Here is a 27653-nt window from a genome sequence, read left to right as displayed (position 1 = left end):
GACTTCCCTTGGGGATGGGATATACCATTGTGAGCCAGACAGGGTGTTAAAATCAGACAGACCTCTAAACCTGATAATATATATGATGTGATAAATGTATAGTATATAGATATATAGAATGATAAAGGTGTGTAAACAAAAATAACCTAGGCTTGCACAAAAAGCCCTGTTAATAGACTCAGAAAATAAAATGCATCTGAGTAGAAATACATTAATAATGATAAACTGATGAGATAAGAAAAATAAAATAAAATTATTCTTATGGCATATAACTGCATCCTTATATCCTTATAAAATGAAATGTATTATGCACAGTTTTAGGCACTGATTTACTATATTAATCAGGAGTTGTTAATTTTTAACAGTCCAACACATTTCAATTATCTTTATGAAACCCTATATACTGGCAGCAAAAACTCTGAAGAAAGATCATCTGTGCTATTTTTTTCCTCCACTGGAACACCAGAGACAGGGTGTTATTTTTGGCTCAAAGCTCCTATATCCATTAATTTAGTGTTGCCTCAAGCCATGACAGAAAAACAGTCAACAGGTTAATGCAGACAGAAGTTTATACAGTTCAATCTAATGACCTACTCATCCAGCCATTCTGCAGAGTGTGCGCATGTGACTTGACTTGGCAGAGATATAATAACACTATAAAAAAATCCTACATGTTGAAATATGACATTCTGCAGAGAATTTTCTGAATACCTCTATTTCCTGAGTTATTGTGCATATACTGGAAAGAAACTGTAGGCTATGATTGGCAGTGCAAGAGCATTGAGGTTGCACACAGGATTTAGTCTGTTTCCCCTGTAGAGAGGCCTGTGCACTAGTCTGGCCCTTTTTCCTCAGTGATCAGCCACTTCACAAAGGAAAACATTTTACGTTCGAACTTGTTGACACGAAATGTTTTTCGTACAAACTAGAAAGAAGAAACGAGATGATTTGAAATATTAATTGAGATACATTCTGTGGTTGTAAATTGACATTTTCATTCATTTCTAAAATCTGCTTGTGAGTTGTGTGCCGCCCACAAAGTAGTGTGACAGTCATACAAGGTTCTATGTATAACCAGTACAGTAAAATACAGTTTAATCTGGTAATAATCACAGCAATGCCAACGTATTTTTGTTGGAGCGTTTGACAGTAATACTTCTCAGTATTCTGAATATAGGAGACAGTTGCAAATATTACTTGCAAATATTGACGATAAAGTAAATGACATAAATAATATTTTGTGACTGCTAAACCAGGCTTTATTGTTGTTTTAAAGGCTAAAAGAGCGTTGCTGTGCAGCAAGCTAGGGCGACGACTTTGCCTGACGCACCTGTCTGTTGATCCTGCTGCCTAGCACCAGACTAAACACTGAGATTTTCAGCCAGACTTATTGGCTGCAGCTTAAAAATGGACATCCAATCACCGCAGAGGGAGGGATGGACGGAGGGCAAGAGTGTGACTATGAGAGTGGAAGGAAGAAGAGGAGGCTGTGTAGAGACAACCAAACCTCATACGAACTCCGGAGAGGAAAGGACACCAAGACAAGAACTGCAAATACCCAACACGATGAGTTCTGTCAATTCAAACAATTTATTTTTGAGTAAACAGAAAATCTTAATTCAAAGTCATTGGCGATAGAGACATAAGCATTTTTTGCTGGGATATCAAATGTTGATGAATAACAATAACAGAGTAAAAGGGCATCTGTTTCTGAATGGCACTGAATTGATTAACTGGCTTCAGACAAGCCTGCTATCAGACTTTGCTTTTACCGTGGCTAAAAGAGATCAATACCTAATGAATTCCAAACGGCGGAGTTTCAGGAACATAAACGTATCCTACACATGAGTGCATAAAGTAACCTCTGCGGATCAATGAATATGACATTACACACAGCTAGAGGCATGCATCTTCTTAATTGACCTGAGCATTTTCAATTAATTAAAACAACAATTAAAATGGATTGGACTGTGTGGCACCTACGTCCAGGAATCTCGGAGCGCTTTTTATTATGTGCGTTCTGCTCACCTTCTGACCTGGCCTTGTTTTTTAATTACCTCTCTCTTCTATCAGGCAGCTTTGGATATACAACAATACAGATGGAGAAATGGAAAGCTTAGCTTAGCATTTACACGATGATAGAAATAGCACTAAACAGAGATAAGGTTAGCATTGTCATCAAATTAAATGTAATTAAAAAGTAAACAGCAGCTTCACACAGCACACAAACCAGTAATAAATCTTGATCAAACATTTTGTGTCATCTATTACAGATGTTTATGTGTTGTTTTATAATGGCTGAAAATAAAAGATTTAAAAAAATATAAATAACAGTTAAATAAAAATAGCATAAAACATTTGTGCAGGTGAGCTGAAATTTAAGGGGCTCACTCAAAACAAGAAGACACAATAGGTTATGCCATTATTCAGTATAGAATTCATATTCATTTCATCTTTACTAGAAGTTGAAACTATTATTTAGACAAGCTTGTGCTACAAAAATGCAGACGACAAAAAAAAAATGTTCAAGAGATTCTTCAGTTTGAATCTGGTTTTTGAAGGAAATCAGTCCACATTCAATACTATGCTGTCTAGTTCTACCCAACTGAAGTAATGGTGTCAAACTAAAAGACAGTTTTCTGCTTCTTTCCTCAATAAGATCTAGGTGAAAGGTGTGTAAATTTCGAAGAAACTCAACATTATACGGCACAAATAATTTTCCAGAGGCCATCTCCAGAGAAGCGGGCCATAATCGACTACATTAAGGATGGCTTCTCATTTAGGAGGCAGAGAACGCAGTTATCATAATGATACCTTTTCTCTGCGTGTCCTTACCAAATGCTTTCCCAAAGATTATGCCTCTGCACAACCACTCATTATCAAAGCAATCGCCTGACAATGGAAAGAGGAACAGTGGAAATTATGTGAATTAGTGTAAGACTATGGAAAAATGACTGCCGATTCAAGACTTTAATTAGGCTCTTGCAAAACAATCAGACACAATTAGGAGGTACCAGTCAATAAGCTAAAACTTAATATTTGATGGTCTTTAAATGACTATTTCAGCTCACAAGCCGTTTGCTCGCAGTTGGGTTCCAGATACTGGAAAGTCTGCACAGCTTTTATTGTGGCTAATAAAGCAGGTCACTTGCAGGTAAATCAGCAGGTGAATCAGCACTACCTTCCAATGAAGCGGCCATTACACTGTAATTGACTTCCTAAGCACCATCTGAGTGGGTATAAAAACATATTCTGAATCTTTAACACGTCCATAGTACATAATATTAGTGCGGTCAAACAACAACTTTCAGCAAAAAACATCTAACAGAACTTCTAACCAAACACAGTAATCTATCTGAACATCCATTCACTTTTGAGTTGGATAATTCCAAAATGAGACACCATTACAAGCTGAATTGTTTGATAATGAGGATTAATATTTAAACACTTTTACGGTTTTAACTACACATGTGCACAAGAAAAGCAACCAATAAGTAAACTATTTCCTGCCTTTCTCAAAGCAGCTCTAAATTTTATGTTCCTATCTTTGTACATTCAGAAATGGTGATGATCCATAACCACATATATACATTGTAGAACTGGAAAATGAAAAACTTAAATCTGGCAGTGCAAATCTCACAGACAACCTTGAAGCACTGTTGATACATTTAGTTCAATTACAAACAAAGTATGCATGGTATATGCATGAAGTCTATAGTAAAATGGTATTTAGAAAGATATTATGCCCATTTTTGGATGTAACAACTGCACTGCACTCAGAAAGAACCACATAGTTCCATTCAAAAAGGGGATAAGTGTGGAACTAGAAGATAAATAACTAGAATTTATCTTAAGTCTTAAAACATCTGTTTGTGGTAATGTTAGGATGGCCTTCCTACAATTATCAGTAACTTATATTTTATGTGCTGAGTTTTCAAAAAATGTTTTTAAATTAAAGGAATCATTTGAGGAAATAAGAAAAAGCTTGCTTCAATATTACAAATACGACGTCAGATTTACATAACAAAGAAAGTAATACAAAGTAAAGCCGGATTGTGACTGGCCAACTACACCACAGACTAAAGCTGTGCTGTAAACATCAAAGGAACTGACAACTGTGCTACTCAACTGTGTGTAGTGGATTTATTCTGTGAGGCCTTCATGATATCCAATGTATTCCCCATTCCATGATACATGTAGACCTGTATGATACAGTTAAATGTGTTAAATGTGAGATATGTACTTTTAGGTATGAAATCAGGTACAGCTGGACAACACAGTTAGCTAAAGTAAAGTGTTTGTGTCCATGCATGTGACATTCAATCATTTTTTTAGCGAGCTTGTAAAAAAGCCTTAAATTATCTTGCATGGTCTGGAGGTGTATTTGTGTGTGCGTGTGTGTGTATGAGCTCCTAGATGCAATTCTGCAGAGATGCGCTCCAGTTTGAAACATGTGGTTCTTCTCACCCCACAGCCATGTAGCCTCGCAGGGCACATGTCAGTCAGCCGTGATTGCAGGCAGAGCAATCGGAATAGGACAGAGCAGGGATTATAAGGCAGCCTGGTGCTTCCACTGGGGTCTCCCCTGCTGGGCTACATGGTCCCAGCTCCCTTTGTCTGTTGTTAACCCGTTAAATCCCACGGAAGAGCCCATTCAGAATTATGTCACACAACCTGGGGGTGCATTTTGTGGGGAATAATCATCTTAAAGAGGTTACACAGCATCGCCACTTGGTGATTCCTACTCCCCCACTCGTCACACCGACTTGCATACACATTCATTCGTTTCCTGGGGTGTTTGCTGTTTCAGTTATTGTCAGGTCTTAAGTTCTTGCAATCTCAAACAACACTCTTGAAGAAAGATGTCCCAGCGTAGTCAATCAACATGTTGGTACAACTCTTTCAGTTATTTTTTACACAAAACTCTTTGCATTTTATAAGAACATTAGGGCTCTCTGAATACACACTGGACTGTAGAATTTGACCAATATAGGAAAGGCACTTCTGTTGTCTCCTGTGCAGAGGATACTTTGCAGCTGAGTAAATCCCTGTGTGTGTATTTATGTTATAGAGAGAGATAGAGACTGCACATGCGGGAAATGTTGCGGGTTCACTGCGAGAAAGTGTAATTATACTGCAGTAATGCCCTCCATGATTAATGATGTGGGCCTCTGAAACCAAACCATCGGGCCAATGGCAAATTACCGCTATAAAAATAAACCATGATGTGAACAGGTCAGTGAGCCCAGAGCACAAAATGTCTCTTAGTGTGTATTTATACACGGTGTATGAGTGATTGGGGAACTAGCTCTAGTAACCCAATTAGTGTTTGTCCACTGTCCAGTACCAGCTCCATCTACTTCAATGTTACAAAGATCTGCAACCATACAAAAAACATCAAACTTAGAACATTAAAATCAAACAAAAAGCCTGTTGACAATATAACACCACTGCTCATGTTGGGAATGTGCAGCAAATGAATTTTAAATGTGCAGTAATAGCCGTATCAATTTTATCTAACTTTGGCTAAATCTGAAAAGCACAATGAACCTACAACTAACCTGTTTCCTGAACAGTCTCTTAAACACTGCAAAGTCAAGTTCACATTTCTTGTCCAACACTGACTACACTGCTCTTCGCGTAACCACATTTGATTAGTTCTCCACAGCCCCTCATCCAAACAACACACACACACACCCTGGAGAGCACTTGACTCATACCCAAATTGAACTCTTATGCACTCTACTTGTATGAAAGATAATGTCTTTTTGTAGCCAAACTGCAATGGAGTATTTTATGGAGAGCACAGGACCCAAAGAAGCAGCAATCAGGGATTCTTGTGGGTATGAATCAACATTTGGAAACGCCTGGGCTGCTGTCATAAACATTACAACTATGCAATTATTTGCCACTACACACATTTATTTGGCAAATTGTTGTTTTCTATATTTTATACCAAATCTCTGCCAGAGCTAGACCAGAAAGAGTAAACTCACACAATGGTAACAATGGCAAAAGTATTTTTTTCCTTGAATATGTAATAGATCATAAAGTGAGTCCAAATGAACGGTGTAATTGCATCAGTAACTAATCTTAAGCATGCACCCAACACATGAACTGTTAAAAGTGAGCCTGCTGAAATGATGGAACTTACAGCCTTGAAATAAAATGCAAATTAATGCAGAATATGAACTGAGACAGTGGAGTTAATGGTGTTTAAATGTACATATGAACATTTTTATAATGCTGAAATCTGAAATCATATCACAGAAGGATATCCTGATTTATGAATGAAGAACTACCTGTCTGGCTTTTGCTTTTGATAGTTAATTTGTATGGTTTAAAATGGGTTTTCACACTTGTCAGGGCAGCTTTAAGTGGTATCTTTATACATTCCCACAACTAACGGCTATGAGCAAAACACGTTTCAGAACAAATAATAGATCTTAGATTTAGAAGTTTATTGCTCATTCAAACTGATAATTAATGACCCATTAAATGCACAGCCCATGGTTTCTTATGAGTATGAATTTAAAGTGTGCATGCATTTTCACATCAATCAGAATGGGGCTGATAAACAGCCCCATTCTTTTTTAATAACAATAAGTCAAAGCATGCATGGGGCCGTCTCTCTGAGACAGGGATAATCAAAAGCAGAGAGTAAGATGGCCAAACATCATGTCTAATGTCCTAGCAAACTGTGGATAAACTGTTTCCAATTAGGATTACAAAGACACAAAAATAGAATGAACCCATCCACCCCATCTCCTTTTACACGCAAAGCAAAAAAAAAAAAAAAAACACAAAAAACAAAACATATTTTATAAATGTTTGCTGTTTAAAAAAAGTCTTAACTAAAATAGTCTAGTCTTTTTATAGGTCTCTCTTTTTCCCATTTTTCTCCCTTAAGCAAGATATGACAATATGCCTGCCCTTGACTTGACTTGTGCACCGGAGTCCATGTTAGTTTTCATTTCTCACTTCTTTCATTGCTGTTTAATCCAGTCACATCAGCTCCCTGAGCAGGTGAAGTCAGCCAAAGAGTTTCCCACGGTCTGAGAGCACATCCAACGCCCCAAGCCCTTCCTGAGGGCCGGCCATCTGTCCATTCTGTTTGGAGTGTGTTAGGGGGTAAAGCGTCAGCTGCATGACCAAATTCAACGTTCCAACACACCCCTCCTTGATGAAGAAAAGCCCAAAGCATCCATTCATCTCGACACACACACCCACACACATACACACACACAGCTTGTGCCCAAACACAAACAAATCAACAAACAAACAGACAGATGTCACTCCTCACATTCGACAAATCTGCCTTGCATACCCCTCACGCACACCCCTGTTTATTGTAACAATTATGCACAGTTTCCTACAAATCACCTATTAAACCTGCCTAGGAATACTTACATTTTTAGTGGGCTACAGTTTTCTGTTTATTAAACAGTTAACTGTTAAAAAATATTTCCAGCAAGAAGAAAAAATGTGGTCAATGCATAGTTACCATTCCTTCCTCGCTTCCTTCCTCCTTTTATTCTTCAAATATAAAAGTTGCAGGTTGGATAGAATCCTCATTAAGACGATATCTCTGCCTCTCAACAAAGGAGTTCAGCACATAAACCTTGACCTTTGCTCCCTCCGAGAATAAATCATCTGAGCCACTGACTTCCACAAAATATAATTTCACCACAAAAGAAACAAAAAATTTAGTCCCAGTAAATTTCAGAACATCATTGCAGCTCAGAGAAAAATATCTTACTTTGTATTAGGATTTGGCATGATCATGTGATGCATTTCTTTCTTTCTCAAGCACATGCTGCCACCCCCATCCCAAAGCGCTCCCCCCTACCTTTTTCTTCCTTAAACTGACATGCTATCATTTTATTTCCCCTCTCAATAAGCCTCTCTGCCGCTGGTGGATATGGTCCTCGCCCCGGCCTGACGCATTTTTAAAATGCGTGACATTGCCTCTGTGGGAGCATGAGAACGGAGCTTCCTCAATAGTAGGGTCCCCATACCCGGCCCGTAACCATGGAAGCAGATGCCTGCCCTCCCGGCCCTCCTTACCTCCTGTCGATCGCGGGCTGTGAGCTGCTTCGGCAGTGAAAAGAGGCTATGCCTGCCTTTCTCCTTGCTCTGACCGAACTTGCCCCACTCCTCAAAAGGAGCCATTGAACAGGTCACTGGTCTAGACTTGTTTGCACGGTCCAGGGAGCAGCCTTGATGTAACCCTTGCTCTCCTCTCTCTCTCTTTCTCTCTCTGCCTGCCACACCAGCCGCCCAGCGACTGCAGACTGTGAAGGGGTGGCGGGGGGGACATTGGAGACGTGGATTTGAAAAGGGGCCCGTCCGATTTTGCCATTGTGCCTTTTCATTCATCGATCGAATGAATATCGAACCTTCTGTCCCTGCGTGTGTGAAACGGATAGCTTAGCAAGCATTTTTTTCTCTCACTTCTCAGGTCTGTGTTGTGGGCCCAAAGCTGTGTTTTTTTTTTTTCACTACTTGTAAGAATGAGATTTTTATTTTGAAGATCTTTAGAAATTGTTGCTCAAATTACTTTTTATGAGCTGATAATTTTAGGTTTACATTTGTAAAGCATTGTTACTAACTAACTTGTACCTGTGTGCAGAAAAAGTGAAAAAATGTTCAGTTCATTCAAATATGTAAAGTAATTCCAAATTTAATGCATCTGCTACACTTCTAAAATAAATCTAAATCCTTTATATTAACTACTGAATTCATGTTAATGAGACAGTAATGGATATTAGATAAAAACGTTTTTTTAACGAATTTTAAAAACTGCTGTTTATGGTAGAAAATTATTATTTATAAAGAGAATTAAAATGCATTCTCAGTCATTATCTGATGTAAATTATCACTTTTCAATTATACAATATCACACTTAAATAGCCATAACTATCATATCAAGTCAAAATAAACTTCATCTGTCAACTCATGGCAAATAAAGTTAAATGCAATCATTATTTCACAACAGCTTAAGTGATATTGGTTTATATTAACACAACGTATGTGTGTTCACATATCAACCTCACGCAATAAAATGGTTAAGGGTGAGTATACTGTACTGTAGGTCCATTTAACAAGGCGATAGAGAAAGAAGGCAGGCGAGAGCCTCAGTAAAAAGGTGAGATGATCAATGTCAACATATCAATATTGTCCGAACAGGGATGAGGCCATGCACAAGGTGACTGTGTTTAATCTATTTCATAAAGCATTTATGATTTATCATTAGTGGTTAATTGTCACTTGATTTTGTTACTCATCACCTACTTCATTTTAAACATCTCTTTAAAGAAATTAGAAAAATGTATTACTAGTATGTTTTAAATTTCTTTAAATTTAGCCATTTATTGTCTATTTAATCATAAAATTTTGTAAATAGACCGAAATTACTGATAGGCGAACCTGTCAATAATTTTAAATATTTTAGTTAAAATTAAAACATTATAAATATCCAGTTCATTAAAACAACCAGGCGTAAATAATTATATTTTAATTTTCCTTGATGTATAATGAGAACAACAAAAAGTGACAAAAAATAATAAAAGATGTAATCAAATAAGAAATTCTATAGTTTCCATCAAATTTAAAAAGCAAAGATAGCAAAGAGAAATTATAGCACCCATGCTCCGTATGATAAGTTGCCAGGCAGGGGCCGATCAAAGGGGGCAGAAAGGGGGACAAAACAGGGCAGAAAAAGAGCAAATTCAAAGGCAGAGGAAGGAAAGCAAAGGAACCAGTGAAGTAAGAAGGCAAAAGCATTGTGTTTGCTTAACAATCAAGGCTGCTCCCACAGTGAGTACCAGGCCTGCCTCCGAAAATACTGCTATGACCACAACCCACATCCAAGAAGCACAAACCCAAAGGCCTGCGGCAGGAGGTCTGCCGCTGGTTCAAGAAAAAGTGGCTTTATGTGCAAATAAATGATGTAACTAAACAAACAGAAAAACAATGTTGACACAAAACAACAAAAGCCCTGTAGCAAACACTCATCATTAGGATTTATGTAATTTATAAGTTTATTCTAAAAGGTTATAACATGAGAAACTGCTTCATGAAGATTTATAAGAAATGTTATTCCACATAATTGCTGCAAATTATTATTATTATTATAGTAATATACCCTAAAACCACCATATCTGTGAAATTGTTAGAACAATAAATAAATTAAAACTATTTAGATGATGATAAAAATATTAAAGAAAAGAAAACATGATGTGTAATTGTTTAATATACATTTTATTATTAAATGGAAATATCAAAATATGAAGAGTATAAAAAAAAGTTTAAAATAAAGCAGAATACAAAGCAGTTTTGACAGAGCTGACTGATTTCAATAAGGACAAAAGCAAAATTGGAAGGGTGGGAGGGGGCTTTTGACTGAACCTTTATACAACACATTCACAGGGACAAGTCGGCCAAATGTACCACAAAGACACACTCAACCTTCCTGTCTCATATAAAAACTGGAATGAGCAAATATTTTACAAATATACAATATAAAAAATACAATTAGAAAATGCTTTGCTCTGTGCACGACAAGGTATAAAATCTAATAGAGAAGAATTTTCTGAAAAATAATTTCTCTGTGAACCAATTCCAAATTCTTCTTATCTCTTCAATGTGTCTCAAAATACCACATGGTAAAATAAATACAGAATAAAATCTTGAATTTACTTTGATGCACTATGATTTTTTTTTTATAAGCCTAAAATATCTCCGTGTACTGCAGTGGAGTGGAACACAGTGTACGCAACATTTACTGATCTGGTATCGTTCTCACTGGCAAACCACGTTTTGATTAAAACTAAATGAGGAGTACAGCAGAAATCTATTAAAAGACAACAAAGAAGAGTGCTGAATATCTTTTCACCACTCACTGTCTCTGCAGCTCTCTCGTGCACACACACACACACACCTAAACAACAGCCTTGGCAGAAGTTCCCTGGAATATACAAGTAAGCCAGTGTCCCATCATCACCATCATCCTTCCTGGAAGCAGTGGCAGCAGAATGCCAAGTGTAGCTCCAATATGTCTACTCTCACCGCCGCAAAGACTCGACCCAGTGTGAGCAGCACACAAACACACACACACACACACACATCATTACAAGCAGCGAAGCTAACCAAATACAAGGGAGAGTTTGCAAGGGATGAGAAGCTTCAGCTCCCACTCTCTGATTTTAGATTTTTTTCCCCCCTCATCTCTGAACTGATCCTGTCCTGGTTTCCTGAATGCAGACTGAGCAGCCAGCAATCCGTGTGAGTACAGCTTACATGCGACATGTCTGAACAGCTACCATTCATGTTAATGTTAGCTGTGCATAGGAAAAGAAACAGTCAATTCTGCTGTAACTAGTGTTACTAGTAAGAGTAAAATAATTTAGTTAGTTACACAAAAGCCCAATAATAATCATAATAATAATTGTATATCATATTATATATAAACACACACACACACAAACATTTAGGTTGTCCTCATAATGTTATAAATTTAGTAATGTTCAAGGTTGGCTTTAAAAACCCTAAAAGCATCATGCCACACTAAAGATTCCCTAAAATCCAAACTAATGAAATTCTTTTAGGGTTGCCAGGGTGATGGCCAATCCACATTTAAAGTCCTTGGAGACATTGCACCTTTAAATAAAGAATAAATTTGCAGACTTCACAAATAAAGAAAATAATAACATTTGAGAAAGAAAATCAAATGTCACTGGAGCTTTTACAAATTGTTTCGATGTAGCCATGATCAAACAGGAAAGCCTAAATTAAATGTTAATAAAAGAAAACTACCATCCCAGTCTATTCCCACACGGACAGATCGGTCTAACACTAACCTCGATGAAAAACACAAGAATCTGAATTGATAAAACTAAGAGACCATAACTCACGATCTGTTGTCCCATCTCAGGGCCACAAAGGCATGTGTCTCCCTCCCACAGGTCAAGCCCATAGGCTGCAGCACAAAGCACAAGGGGCATCATAATCTCCTAAACCCCCTGGAGTTATCCCTGCTCAAAATTCTCAATACTAAGACGATCCAAAACATCTTTACTATATTATCTACATTTCGATAATGTGTTAAAAGTCCTGACGAATTATTAAAATGAAGTTTTGGAATATGAAAACATAATTAAATAGGTCTTTTTTAATAATGACTAAAGGATTATCTTAAGAAACCCTCAACCTCAACGAGATGAAATACAACATTGCCCCTGCAGATCACAAACAGTGTGAAGAGCTATGATCAGTGTATATGAAAGCTTGGTACAGGCGTGCACCATCCCTGTCACCAAAGTCAAACATTAAGCTTTGGAAGGTGCTTTAGAAGGTGAATTGGAACAAAGGGCCCCTCACCATAACCACTACTCAAAGCACAGTTTAATTAGGTGTAGAGCAACAAATCCTCCCTATTCAGTAGCTGGACACTTGTGGTGTTTGAGTGGAGTGTATCGTCGGTGAAAGACTCCCGTCATAACACTAGAGGAGTGTCCCCTCCCTCACAAAGACACACACTGATTCACTAATGCCTGTGTGTTAACAAGCCCATCGTCTGCTTCTCTAACTCATTGTCTCTTGAATGGCCACTAATGGAGAGACAAAACAGCACACACACACACACACACACACACACACTGAGGCCCTCCTGCAATGCGCTGCTCTTTTTATAGACGAAGACTGGACACTTTTGTTTGTAAGATAAAGGATGACATAACATGCTTTTAGTTTGTTGTGTAATATACTGTGACTGAATTGTATGTATGAATTTAAAAAATGCATTGAAAGAATCATCAGAAAAATGGCAAACATAAACCTTCAAATAAAATAAAAAAAATAAATAAATTCTAAACAAATTCTACAAAGGCAATTTGTCAAAAAAAATACTGTTATATTTTAACATGCTTCAATATATTTAATAGTTTATATTATTATTATTTAGTAGTTAAATTTTGAAAAATTGTCACGTATAACAAGTACTGCAATCTTTGTGAAATAAAAATATTAAAGTTGAAATGCTGTATGCTTTGAACAATATTGTGGCATTGTATTAAATTGAGTGAGAAATTCATTTTTTGGACTTTTTAATCTACTAACAATTTATTTGAGTTGTGTATCTTGATTTTGTTAAATGTTTCAATCATTAGAAAAAACTAAATGAAGAGATAATTATGAAAAGCCTAAGAAGAAATCCAAACCAAAAAAGGTCTATTTTACAAAAGTTAAACTTCACAGGCTCACTGTTGGAAACTAGATGTATAAAAGAAAAAGTAACAGAGACTAGGGCTAAATATGCGTGGTGGGCTATAATCCTGAAGGACAAAACCAGCATATCCACCGAGACAAATCTTGTTTGATGGATCCCTGCTGCTAGATCCAACCGCAGCAGTCCGGTCTGGGAGGGCCATTGTATCAGATGCTCAAGAAGGAAACACTTTCAAAATTTATTAGAAACGGGACTCCTCAAATACAATAATAATTCACAGACAGCATAGAAAAAGCTAATTATCTTAATCCTACCAAGGCCAGTGCATTCACAAGGTGGGAATCCAGCATTTTAATATTTTTATTAAAGTATTTATCTGCTCACACAAAACCAAAAAAAAGGTAAATTTTTTTTGAATATTATTTAGTTTATTTTGTTTTTCTCACAAGTTTAAACTTTCCAGTTTTACACTAAAATGCATATCTCTGCAATTATTCTAGTTATAAATGATAAAGATTCCAAAACTGCTTTCTTTTCTTTCCAAATTCAGATAAATACACACTTAAATAATTAAATATAAGTTCATTGTTAAATGTAATGAAATAATGTAACAAATAAAAGCCTACCATGGAGTGCTCTTTAGATTTTATAGACTTTATTATTTGACAAAAAAGCATAAATTCAACCTAAGAGTCAAACTTCCGTTTTTCTTTAAAAGCACAGCACCATCATTTGGTTGTGACAGTATTAACAGGCAAAAGAGGGAAGTGAGAGGTTGAGAAAAGAAAAGATTTAAGAAAATAGAGAGTATTCTGGCAACATTGGCCTCTCCCTGGGATTTATCAAGGCTGGCTGTTTTTATACATGTGATAGTGACAGAGAATCAGACAGTGCTTGATGTGCATCAAGTGTATCAACAGTGTATAATTGTGTGAGCACAATTATGAGCATCTGCTTTTTAACTTTAGTATAGGTATGTATATCAGGGCATATACATGGGTGTCTTGTAGCTTAAAATGTGCTTGACTCCCAGCTCTGTCGTCTGAAGGCAGAGGCTCGGCAGTGCCTTCAAGCCAGCTCTGGGTCAGTCCAAACACTGGCAGCTATTCATGAACAGATCAACTTGATGTGAGATTCTCTCCCTCCTCTGCCCCCTATTTCCATATGAATGTGGAATATGCTAAAGAAAAAACAAAACAAAACAAAAAACAAGCAAGATCCTTGTCCCAGGAAGGAATCACAGGGTGAAAAAAATACATATTGCAAAGACAACTTTAAATCCTCTCCAATTGGCAAATAACAGAAATTTTGTCACCATAAAAAAAAATTAAATGTAATAATAAATAATTGAAAAACACAATTCTTTCTATCTTCTGTCGAGAGTCAATCAAATTCAGTCAAGGTCAATGTTACTACCAGCTCATAAATTAAAACAACTGCATACATATATGCAGAGAAACCTTAATCATAAATGGACAAATATATTATAACAGATCCCCATCCCAGCGAGAGACAGCTAGACAAAGGGTTTGTTCTGAAAGGGAAACAGCAGGAAGCTTAGAAACTGCAATGAATGTGATGCACGAACATACACATCAAATACCCCTAAAAACATGAAGCCAGGAGAAACAGCAGTAGACTGAAAAGAAATGAGAGGAAAAATGAACAAACAGCACAGGGCTGCATACCCTGGTTGTCCTGCATTGTCTCTCTGCTACCTGGCAGGCTGATCACACCATCACGTGTTTATACATGTGTTTCAAACAGTCAGACAGACAGTGTCACATGCTACTATTGTTCCATTCACGTTGTTTGGCCAGAGACAAACCCCAGTCCTGTCTAGCGGTTTAAAGGTGGGTTCAAACCCAGATCAATGAGGCCATCTATTACCGCAAGACATGAAGGGCGAGGAGACAGAGACCCCTTAAATGGGGGGGAGCACAGGCAGCTAGGTTTGTTAATACTGGTGAGAACCAGGACCCCAAAGCCTGCCTTTGCATTCTGCCACAGAGTTGCTTACCTGAACCACTAGGAGCAACTTGAGGTTCAGTGTCTTGCCTAAGGACACTTTGACATGCAGCCAGGAGGAACCAGCAACCAACCCGACACTATAGTTGTTGGATGACTGCTCTATCAACAGACTTACAGCCACCCCATTTTGCATTAAACTAATTAATTAATAAAGTTTAGGACTTCCGCTATGATACCAGATTAACACTAGTAAAACAAAGAAAGAGAGTGTTAAAACCAATTCAGTTGAAGTTAACTGAATTGAACATGTAGCAAAGTGCTAGTGGGGATGCCAACATGGAGTGAGCAAGTTAAATTAGAAACCTTTTCAGAGATGAACCAGTTTAATTTAGATATCTCAGCCAGATTTGTTCGAATTCTAGCCACCATTAAGGAAACAAGGATTTGGGTGACTGCACCGAAAGAATGAGCCAGGTGTGGCTATCAACAGAGGAATAGAAACAAACCAGGTTAGGGGCAACAGTTTGGACCATGTGTCAGATAATGTTTAAGCACCATTTACTGCTTGTGTAATGTGTGAACATCTTAGCTCTAAGTCAGTGTACGAAGATAATCAAAACATTTTAAATTCAGTCATGTTTTTGTAAGAACGTCTTATAGTCACACTTGTGTCTAAATTGAATTTGCGTTCCTTCATTGTGTTCTAGTGTTTGCTGTGATTGACAAGGCATTTGATCCCTGCATACCTGTACTGTATGTGTGCATAAAACAAAAACAATTAACACAGCGATTTGTGTTTCCACTATTGGTTTCCCTGGATATCAAATTTATTTGGTTGTCCAGTTAAAAATAAAGAAAAACTGAAAGGGAATTTAATACACTCAAAGCATGTGTGTATATTTTGATAAAAAAAAATGTGAATGCAATCATGCACCATTTAAGGGAATTACAGTGATGCTAATAAAACAGTTGCAAAACAAAAAACACAAAAGGGACCACTCTCATGTGAAGAGCAGTTCTCACTGTTCATGTGTATCACCAGTAATCTGTATATCAAATTACAATTACCAAAACAAAAAGCAAACAAAAAGTAGTCAATAGCAGTCATGAACAAGGCCCAAACAAAGTCAAATTCAACCTCTACAATGCAGAGCCTGCTTTTTTGACTATTTTGATTATAGTGAGTGAGTGAGTCCAAAGTCCTTGGCAATGATTCTGACTCCAGCTTTGCCTCATTAGGCTTTTGTTTTCCTTTTTCCTGATTTTGTCCCCTTTTGGGGACTAAAACTGGGGTCCGCTAAACTAATTTTGAGGTCTCAAGCACAGTCAATCATGCTACTCATAAATATCTGTCACTGCTAATCACTGTGATACAACCAGATGTGCATGTATGTTTTTATTTAACAAGAAGCAACAAGAGAGCAGAGCCTTTGGTTCCCCTGGTAAATTGTTAGACACAGGTGATACTTGTACCAGTTACTGTGAGAGCTTTGATTTACAGTGTACACAACCTGAAGAACCTGATTCAACAAAGTTTGACTATACCGCTATATTGGCGTTTGGCACATAGTTTTGTGCTGTGATAACTACTGTGAAAAACATGTATGTTTCATTGACCCTGACATAGTTGAAAAAAAATACACTTATACCTTCTTCCATATTACAGAAGTGATTTATTTCCATTTGCAGACATCAGTCTAGCCTGGTTACCATCAGCCCAGAGACAACCTGTGCACAGACCCTCCTGTAGTTATGATGTGGTAATCACAAAGGGGGATCTCAACCAGATTGCTTATGTCTTATCTACAAAGAGCGCTTACTCCAATCCGGATCAAAAAGTTACAAGAGCCTCTAACAGATTACAAAGATGCAATGCTAGTACAAGATTTTAAATCATCATGTCAAAACACAATCATAGACCAAACAAAAACCTCTCTGACACACACACACACACACAAACAGAGACTTTGGATTTTTGTGGCAACAGGGTTAAAAAAAGAGACTCTGTTTTATCCCAGTTTTTGGGCACTGTCCCACTGGGCTGTTCTCGTCCTGACTGAGTCATAGTGTGCAACCCTCTCCAGCAGCGTTCTGGCCGCTGCCAGCTACACAAGCAGTGAGAGAAAACATGACATCACCCCTCTATCATCCACTAGATACACTCGAAGCTCACAGTTCAGCAGGTTCAAATGCTTGATGCAGATGGAGGCTAATATTAACTCACTGAAGCAAGAGATCCTTCGTATTACAGGCACCTTTTGAAAACTCTCCCCAAAGCGCTGGCCTGCTTAACAGACGCTGGAAGTCATTACAAGGGGATTGTGTTACGTTTTGGTCTGAAGCAGGTTTTTTTTTCCTCTTTTTGTCTCTACACTCCCCTTAAAAGAAACTGAACTGGTGACAGAGGGAGACAGACCACAGTTTGACCATGCTGGATGCTGATATAAAGACTATACAGCCTCTTCAGGCAGTATGCCTCTGCAGGCATGTGGAGGATGTTCCCTCCTGACTTTACCCACTGTAATAAGTACGACCAACCTCAGCAGGAGTAAACAGAGACACAAATCTCTCTTCCCTCTGGGCGGTCCAGGCAGGAGACATCAATTCCCGCTTACAATCACCACGTCTACATACAAACAGATTTCATTACACCCTTGCGACATCACACCCTTCAACAGCTAACATGCGGAAATGATTTGGATTTTGTCTCCATTTATTAAACAGACCCCAGCAAGGATTCTAGATTTGACAGTTGGCAAAGGGCAAAAAAGGGTTTTGTTTTTTTAATGGGTTAGTCTCAAAATGGGGTGTCATTATCACTACATAAAACTGTCATGACCCTGCAGTGCATTTTTCAATTTACCTATAACATGAAATGCAGACATTTCTGGCAGGTAAAATACTATCTTGTCCAACTAAAGAAGAGTTAAGCCCACTGGAAGAAGTATAAGGAAAAAAAAAAAAACTGTAGTTCACCATGTGTCTCGCAATCTATTCATTGCTCCTGTTTAATTTCTTTTGGGTGCATAATCCTTTCAGTTTCAATAGCAAATTTAACAGTCCCCAAAGGCCTAAGCACCAGACTGGTCAATACAAAACCAGACAACTAATTACTGAGTGCACCACACTCTCTTCTATCCCCTCCTCCCTTCTTCTTCCCTTTTTCTCCCCCTCGTTCCTCTCTTCCCCTATCTCTCTCTCTCGCTCTCTCTCTCTCTCTCTCTCTCTCTCTCGAGCAGCTGTGGGGTTCATGTACACAAGAGCAGCAGTCAGGCAGTATTAGGTTTCCACTTCCCAGATCTCCCTTAAAAGCCTGTCCCATAATGGCCCTTCAGTCACACAAACACGCATAGGGTTTCAAAAAAAATTGCACACACAGTTGGGCAACCATATGTGAATATATAGACATATGTTTGCACTATTTTAAAGATTCCTAAAATAGAGTTTTGCTCGTCTTCCTGCCTACCTTTGGTCTCTAGTTTTTCTCATTACCGGTTTGTTAAGTCTTTATCCTTTTCTGATGCTGAATGGTTAATTATTTTGTGGACACTCTTTCTTAGTGACTACACAACCCGAAAGTAAATTGTATGTTTACTAAGGGCCAACAACATAAATGTCCATAATGTCTGGCAGTTAAGCAGTATCTTTAAGAGGGTGTAATTACCATGTAATTGACACCTTGTTTTCAAATAATAAATTAGAGGACAACTCGACAGGCCGTTTAACTAATAGAAATGCTAAAAGCTGACCCGCATCTGGGCGCTACAGTGGATTATTGAGCTAAAATGATAAGTCAATTAAACGATTAGTCGTTTGACAGAAATTTATTAAGATGCTTTAAATTGATTAATCTTCAAGGCCAGTTTCCAGGAAAAAATGTCAAACACTCTGTTTCCTTTTTCTCCAATATCAAGATTGCTTTTCTCTGTTTTATATTAAGGAAGGCGTAAACTGAAAATTAAAGTTTTTTTGGACTACTGACCATGCAGCAAAACAAGCAATTTAAAAAAACATCATGAAGATAATTTTTTTCTGACATGTTATTGTAAAGTGCCTTGCTATATATATATATATATATATATATATATACACACACACACACACACACACACACACATGTATATATGAATGTGTGTATAGAATAAAAGAATAAAATCCATTATTTTATGATAATAAATGAAATCACAATTACAGACAAATCTATGGTCATATTTTACAAGGTCGCTGAAATGTAAAGGGTAATTCTTTACAATCATTGCATAAAATTGTGGTGCAAGAAAAGTACAGAGCTACTGAGATGCTGTGTATTTTTTTTTTAATTTAAAACAGACATGAATATACATTGTGTAGGACGCCTCAGTTGACCCTATGACATATGGGGGTTTGAGTTTTAATGTAGATGAGAAAGAACTGATCTGCTGCTTCTCATAAGTCAAATACCCTCGCTGTGACAATGATAACGTGGTCATGATAGTATGCTCAGTGCCCCAGCCCCATGTTGTATTGTGTTTTGATTTGCTGTCCTATGCTTTACAGCCTTTCTCTATAAAAAGACACAATGTCAAGGCTTTGATCATGACCCAATGCACAACAGCAACTCAGCATAGCACTAATTTGCTGATAGGTTTAAAAAGTCCCTCAGTTAAGATCACTTCCCTCAGATAATAGGAAGAGTTGCCCCCCCTGTGACCTGAGTGGAGTGTCCTTTGTCTCACTCCTAATGTTTGCCTTAGCCCATTGTGTCTGCATTATCCCCCTCCACCCCTCCTCGCATCGCAGCTTTGCCGCTACAACCCTGCTGCACCACACCAGACTGCCCTCAAAGAGGAAATACTAAATATATGGGAGCCATTTCCCAGTGTGCCCCTGGGTTCTGCATAGTCTCCCCTCCCCCATGCCCCCAACCCCTCCCCCCACATCTGTGTGACCACCAAGGACCTAAGATGGTTAAAGAGGCCGACCTGTTTAAAATGGTGTATAGAGTCATGTGGCTGGTAACACTGGGACCAACACACACGCCTGCATAGCTGATTCCACAAAGACGCCCTGCATCCTCTTCACTTGCTCCTGTCAGCTCAAAGACAAGCAGACAAATTGTTTATGATCTCCTGACCTGAGACACAGGCGACTGTTCAAAATAAATTGCTCTAATATTGATGAAACCTAAAATAAGATAATGACTTATATGCAATAACAGGAAAATGGGATGCAAAAAACACAAAACAAAATCAGCAGTTTTTGAAATAAAATGTTTAAGCAACCAAAACTCAGCAGCAAGTTTGGACTTATCACTTTGAACTAATTACAAGAACAGTTAATGGAAAATATAAACTTGCCTTGGTATAAGAAAGAATGTATAAAAAAAATAAAAATAAATATCCAATTCCACTGATTTTGTTTCTTTTTTACTTCCTTTTGTTCGTTCTTTCTTTCACTCCGCTTTGTATCAATGGGGACAGCTGGATAAGAAATGGATCACTGGCAGAGGGACACAAAGTCTCAATCACAGACATGACATCACCCCCTTTATAACCAACCCATTGGGGGCCATTTGTGCTCAAATTCAATGCTGTGTGGTGAGTGTTTGTGTCTATGTGTGCGTGAGCATGCATGCAAGCTACAACTCAGCTGCCTAGTTTCAATATCTTTCTTTTTTTATATTGCTTTAAGGTTAAAGAACCACATGTTGTTCTTATTCATAAGGTAATAAAAGCTTAAATTTAAAATGTAGCCATGGGTATTAGTTTGTTACAGCAAACAATGAACACTAAACATCTGTGTTATTTATCAATAGCACAGCCCAAGCCTCAGCTCAAGTCATTAATAATTCAATTCAACTTATGATGCATATCATCTGTCATCATTATCTTACTGTTCAATGACATCTTGCATCCATCTGCCCTTGGTACTATTCATCAAGTCTTCTTAATAGTCCATAAAGTCAGGACTTTATTTCATTATATTAATAAAGTTTCAGCTGTTTCAAATACTTGTAGAGAATACATTAAAACACTCATGGTGTTGGTCATCCTCATGTCTCTGGTGTAAAGCTCCACGCACTATAGCACCTCGGTGAATTGAGCCTCAGCACTGCTAAGATGTGGGTAGCTATGGCTCAAATCAGTAGGAACAAATTTCAGTTTCATTTTTTATCAGCATAGCACACAAAAACAAGGAATGATCCAAGAGTATGCATACAATTTGAAAATCAGCATAGCTTTTAGGGGTCGCAAGTTGAACAAACCTCATCTCATCCTCACGATTTCACTTAGTTGAGTTGCTTATTGCATCAGGAAAATCATTTCAACCAGTTTACTTAATTACCATAGATTACATACATAGTTCATGCTTCATGCTTTGCACACCTTGTCAGGTGGCAAACCCTCTCATGATGTAATCTTTAATTAGGTCATATATTTGTGAACAACCTAATCCAGAGAACACAATTCAAGGAAAATAAACCCAGGTTGAAATGGCACATTATGCTGATAAGGCCCGACACTACTGGTTCCATGCACAGCAGAACAGCTTCTCCCATCTCATGACAGGCAAAGTTGTACATTCATTTTGGGGTTGGACCATCCAAATGTGACCTCGGCTTCCATCTTGAGGCTACATGCACTCTCAGCTTAGTGTAGCATATTACCACTATAATGAAGCAGTCACCATCTAAGCTTACTCCTACCTTCAGTCTAAAATGAAAAGAGAGAGGAGTACTGAGATAAGATGTAGTCAATCAGGCTACTGTTTTCTTTGCCTCTAGGGTTAAGAGCTCTTTAGTGTCGATGAAAAGATGCATTGTTGGAGAAGTTCTTCTCCAAACTACTCACATCATATTTCTTCCTGGAATAGCACAAATACACATTAACAGTGTGTGTTCACACAAGTCAGCAAAACTCTATGAGAGACTCTGCAGATAGGCCAGTCTCACGAGTGCAACACATGTTTGTGATTTGCCTACAGTAACCAAAGAACTGAGGTGTGTCGTTAAGAGTACCTCATATTTTCTTCACCTTCATATGAGAAAGGGCCTCTCGTAGAATTCATGATCAACTTGAAGGTCAGAGGTTTGTTCTTCAAAACATTTGTTGTTTAAATGAAGTTGAGACTTTAACTGGCATGCTTGTCAATCATTGTGTTTACATGCACTCTGGTAAAATGATCAGAAACTGACTACAGCAATACTCAGATTTTTGTACGTGTCACACAAAGATCTTAACAAAGCTATCTTACTTGCATTAAGGTTGTGATTGGACAATGTTTACAAAGTTGGCTTTCTCTTCTCATTGAATATTCACATGACTCGACATGTATAAAGCATAACCTGTTTTTTTTTGCCCTTTAAATTTTGCACAAGTGCCACAGAATAAATCAGGACAAATGTAATATGCTTAAGGCATAGGCAAGTAGACAAACAGGTATGAAAACACAAAATGTTCTTTTGGGGGCAGAAGCTAACAACTGAGATTCCAATTTCATGTAACCCAAAACTGCCTTAATTGTACCTCTACAATCCTATGTGTAGTTTCACTGTGGGTCAATATCTATATTAGAATAAACTATTACACAAATTATGTGGAGTATGGACTGCTACAGATATATTCCTATATGTTTCTATAATGCATCATATTGCATTACTTTTATTGTAGCACTTTTAAATGTTAGTTCTTTAAACCACAAAAAAATCCTTGGACTAAATGCTAAAGGTAAGGTAAACTATGCATTTTTCCTGAACCGGTCAGATCCTGCTTGCTTTCAGAGTTTCTGTTTTCATCATGAGTGGCACTTCTGCCATTCACATGGCAGCAGCAGGCTAACAACTAATAAATCACTGCTACTAAGTGAGCTTTTCCTTTCACTGCGTGGAAACAACAACTGGGCTAATTTATAACCGGGGAAGGAATGAGGGAGAGGCTAAAATTGGCTGTGGAGGTCAGGCAGGTTATCTGACAACATGTCTTCACCTGGCATAAAGTACAACAAACAACTTAGATCATCTGTAGACCAAAAGACCAAATAATCCCGAGCTCATGATGACACAATAACCTGTATCATATCATGTGCTTTGACCCACAAAATACCTGTACTACTACTAGTTTAGAAATTTTGAAATTTTCTTGTTTTTATTATATACCAAGAACGCCTTATTTCACGATTAACAATGCCTTACTGCATATAGTGTAGAGGATAAATAGGACTGCATCGGGAATATATTTGTCGATACACACAAATACATATTCTGGGGCTCAAGGTGTCACAGAAAAGTCTTATGATGACTCTGAGATAAAAGGAAACAGAGCACAGAGGTCTTGATCAAAAAGAGTAATCCCCAAATTCATCTACTTATTTCAAAGTACTGCGCAGGCAATTTCTATTGCTATGCATTTAGACTTTACAATGCTGAAGTTGAAAGAAAAACCTCCTCTACTAAGGACACAACTTTTTGACAGTAACTTCACAAGTCCTCATTAGGAAGGTGTGCAATTCTGCTTCTTCACTAGACTGTGACCCACATTCTCAAAATAGAGAACTAGATTCTGCAGTAGACACAGTGTATTTATAAAAGAGCTGTAGTAGTGACTAAAATCCAACAAAGCTTCCTCCGCATACTATCAGTTAAAGAACCTATGCTGCACAGAAATCAAACCAAAAATAAATTTAGAGAGGCACAACAAATTTTTATCATCCCTTAAAAAATTAGCTTTAAAGCCAATTGTCACAGGATGAACAAGTCCATTAATGCTGGTCAAGACACTTTATTGGCATGTTACTGAGGTGTCTAATGAATGAAGAGAGCGAGGGAGGCTCAGAAAGAGTTAGTCGGAGACATGGCTTCTGATTTTCCTCAAACAGGTCAAAACCTCAGACTGCCAATGAACCATCAAGGTGAGACACATCAATCTCAGCTCTGAAGTTCTACAACTCCATAAAAGGAGATATACTTGCTTTTTTACCTCAGCCTATTTCCCAGACTTTACCGTTAAATTTGGGTGCAAATATGTTTTATTTGGCAGTAAAAAGACCATTCATAGTATGGTCATCATACATGGTGAGTCAATAGCACAAACATAAAACACTTGTTAAGTGATAGGAGCATTTAAATGAAAGAAAAGTTTACATAAAGTTTGCTAGGGGGGCATTGCTTTCTATTGTTCATGTTTAATTAGAGAGATGTTCAATTAGTATGCAATAATCTGTATGCAATAATTATGTCTTTGCACACTAGTCAATGACATAAATATTACCAAAATATGAACTAATATCAATTATTAATTTTTTGTTAGAATAAAAATTTCTTGAAACAATTCTTCATCACTAACTTTACTGTATCATTTACCGTGTTCTATACCAATACAGCTAGCAGGGAAGATTTGACATCTATATGTAAGGCCAGTTCCCAAGAGCTGTCTTTTATCAAATGTTGGAGTTGTTCAGTTAAGAGTGCAATAATTCATTAGTTATCATTAGCAGCAACATCCACCAAAATCTTTTTCAAAACTCTAAAGACATGAACCAATTACTCAAAATTTGCAAAATCTAATAGCACTATCCACAAATTCACAATTCATAAAGCTCACTATCCTGCACTTATTAAATCTTGATCAAATCCTAGTCCTCAGAATGTTAGAGTATGTGCACTTGGAGTCTGAAAGTTTTGTCAGATTGTTCTCATCAAAACTTAAGTATTTAACACATTTCATACCTTTGATATTTTATGTAACTTTGCTGTTGTTTTTGTAAAGAGCGATATATATCAGAACAGTAAGAAAACTGTTTTTTAGGTGGCGAGGGTGATGATAAGCAAAACTTCGATGCTCAGCGTCTCAAAGCTGCACTCCACCCACATTAAAAAATTCCCAGCTCATAAAAGTGTAACCACTGAATAACTGATCAATTGTATGAGCCAAATAAAAGCCTTCACAGCAAGTCAGCTGAAACATGCAGCAGTTACAAAAATGTTTCCCAGTGACAATGTTATACTAAAAAGTTTTCAAGAGTCATTGTACTTGTCTTATGCCAAGTGCTATTCTCTTTGACCCATCAAAAATACCCTTCCCCCAGGCAGCCTCCCCTCCACCTCTCTTATTGCTCCACCTTGACCATCAAAACTTACAAATTCAGAAACAAAAACACCCTCATTATACCACAACTCATAAATGAATACTAAATATTAAATATGAACTTAAACAAATAAGAAAACAGTAGAAAAATTAGGATTCATTTTTATGCTCTGAATCAAACAATAAAAACTCCAAAGACGTAACAGTTGAGAACATGTTTCAAAAGAAGAATCAAACACACTGCTGGTAATCCAGGCATATGGGGCTTCTTTTGGGAGCACGAAACTTCCAAAAAAGTGCTGTGAGAGAAAGAGAGAAACACTTACCACCGAGTTCCCGAAATTCAAGCTCAAGAATGAAAGATTCCTCTCTTGTTTCTCTCCGATCCACTTCCATTTTTCGGTGCTCCCATATGGCACCCCCACCCCTCCAAGAGGCAGAAGCAGAGAGTGCGACAGAGGAAGAGTCAAACACACAGGGGGCGAGGGAGAGAGAGGGGGGCCATTAGTCCTGGTGTTGAGATGGAGGGGACTATTGCAGCTGTGCACCCCCGTCAGTATCTCCTTAAATCCAATCCTCTACTCAATGTGTGTCTGCAGCACCGCGGAAAAAGGCAACGGAAACAAAGTGATCCTCTTACACACAGCCCAGAGAAAAAGAGAGAGAGAGACAAGCAGGGGAAGGGTGGGAGAGAGATAAAGAGACAGAGAGTGAGAGCAAGAGAAACATGCACAAGGAACGGCAAGGAAAGAGAACAACTGAGCTAGTTAGAGGGCCGAGGCAGCTGGAGAATAGCAGGTTCAAGTTTTCAGCATTTCCTTTACTTGGTTGTAGAACTCTGCTGGCTGAATGGGAGGGAACAAGCACGAGCTTCTAGGAAGGCAAGGAAATAGTGCATAATACCTTCCAGCTTCATTCTACCCCCACCACTCCCCCTTTACCCTTTCTTTTTTTCGCTCACTATATCACTCCTTCTCTCTGTCTCTCGCTCTCTCTCTCTGGTAATAACCCTGACTACAACAACCCCCTCCTTTTTGGCATTGGAATGCAAGGCAAGGGTTTCAAGAGGCCCAGTTAGACAACCCTGAGAGTCACTGCACCTTGACCCCTAGGTCAGACACTGTGTGTGTGTGTGTGTGTGTGTGTGTGTGTGCAGGAGAGCCGGGGGGAGCTTACTTGTGTCTGTGTATACTTAAATATGTGGGGCCAGCTTGGCCCCACGAGATCACATAACCATACCCGGGCAGCCACTTGACAGAGATAATACTATGGGACATTTACACCACTGTAAAAAGTCATAATCAGTGTAACACTCACTGCTGTTAATACACACAATGGCTGCCCTCACAAAATAATTCTATTACACTGCTCTGGGAATAGAATATTAAGTTAAATGACCCATATTATTCGCTTTTTATATTCTTTAATAATTCTTTAATTCTTTTTAGTGGAGGTATTTTGTTCATTTGTGGTGGCGTGCTAAATCAGATATTTTACTGAATTAATTTGAACAAGTTGTGGTATGGAAATGTGCCACAATACTGGAGACTCAAAGGTAGTTTGCACTTACATTATAGAATCATGCCCTTAATGTTCCGTACATTTACCATGCTGACTTGTTGAGCCTTATAGTGAACTTCCTTTACATCTATTTCATTATTTATGTATTCTTTTTAGAAAATTAGCCCCCATGACTTTTCCCCCATGACATTATGACCTGCATTAATACAGATCAATATAAAGACGGTCCTGCTAGCATCACCTAACAACATTTGTGCAAAAAAGCAGGCAACTAGCTCAAGTTGCCCGGCATTCAAACATTTCATTTATTTTTTTTCTTTACACCATGGTTTCATATTTGTGGCAGTTAGCCCAATACAACTGGACTTGGTTTTGTTTGGATGCCCTGCCAAAAGGAGTATTTAAATCCCACCAATCAGGCAAGTTTGCGTCATTTGAATCATACAAGCTGGCACTGTCTGCCAGTCAGAGCCCAGTATTGTGGCTGTTCTGCATGTAAAAACCTATTCTTCAAATTCATTCAAGTGTCTCAGCTAGTACAGGTCTCTCCTGCCCTCTCTCACTGTCTGTCTCTCTCCTTCTCACACACAAAATCCCCCTCAGTTCATAACCGTCAGCGGACTACATGTTTACTTACAGACATTCTGGAATTTGAATCTTACCTTTTACCTATGCTTAAAATGTGGCTTCAACGGACAATTATATTTAGAGATAATTACATATTAGGCAATTTTAGAAATCTTTTATTTAATATATTTTATATATTATTTCATATATTTTATTTGTTAGAAAGGGCATAAACAAACAGTTGCACCCTCTCAAATACACTTCAACAATCTAATGATATGACAGCAAAAAGTAAGCCAACAGAT

At 37.9% G+C, this 27653-nt stretch overlaps 1 long non-coding RNA gene across 2 annotated transcripts in view; it reads right to left on the bottom strand.

Annotated features, from left to right (window-relative positions):
• LOC137109125 (uncharacterized) overlaps positions 1-26153 on the bottom strand; it is a 43894-nt gene extending 17741 nt beyond the window's left edge. Inside the window, exon 1 of one of the 2 annotated variants that reach the window (XR_010912272.1) lies at positions 25587-26153. This is a non-coding gene — a long non-coding RNA (uncharacterized lncRNA). The remainder of the gene's footprint in view (positions 1-25586) is intronic. The other variant, XR_010912271.1, reaches the window with a different exon arrangement.
• Positions 26154-27653: the final 1500 nt, after the last annotated feature.

Source organism: Channa argus, chromosome 24 (genome assembly GCF_033026475.1).
Source record: "Channa argus isolate prfri chromosome 24, Channa argus male v1.0, whole genome shotgun sequence".
In the NCBI taxonomy this organism is placed as follows: domain Eukaryota; kingdom Metazoa; phylum Chordata; class Actinopteri; order Anabantiformes; family Channidae; genus Channa; species Channa argus.
The sequence above is the reverse complement of the archived record's forward strand: the minus strand, read 5'-3'. Positions and strand labels throughout refer to the sequence as shown.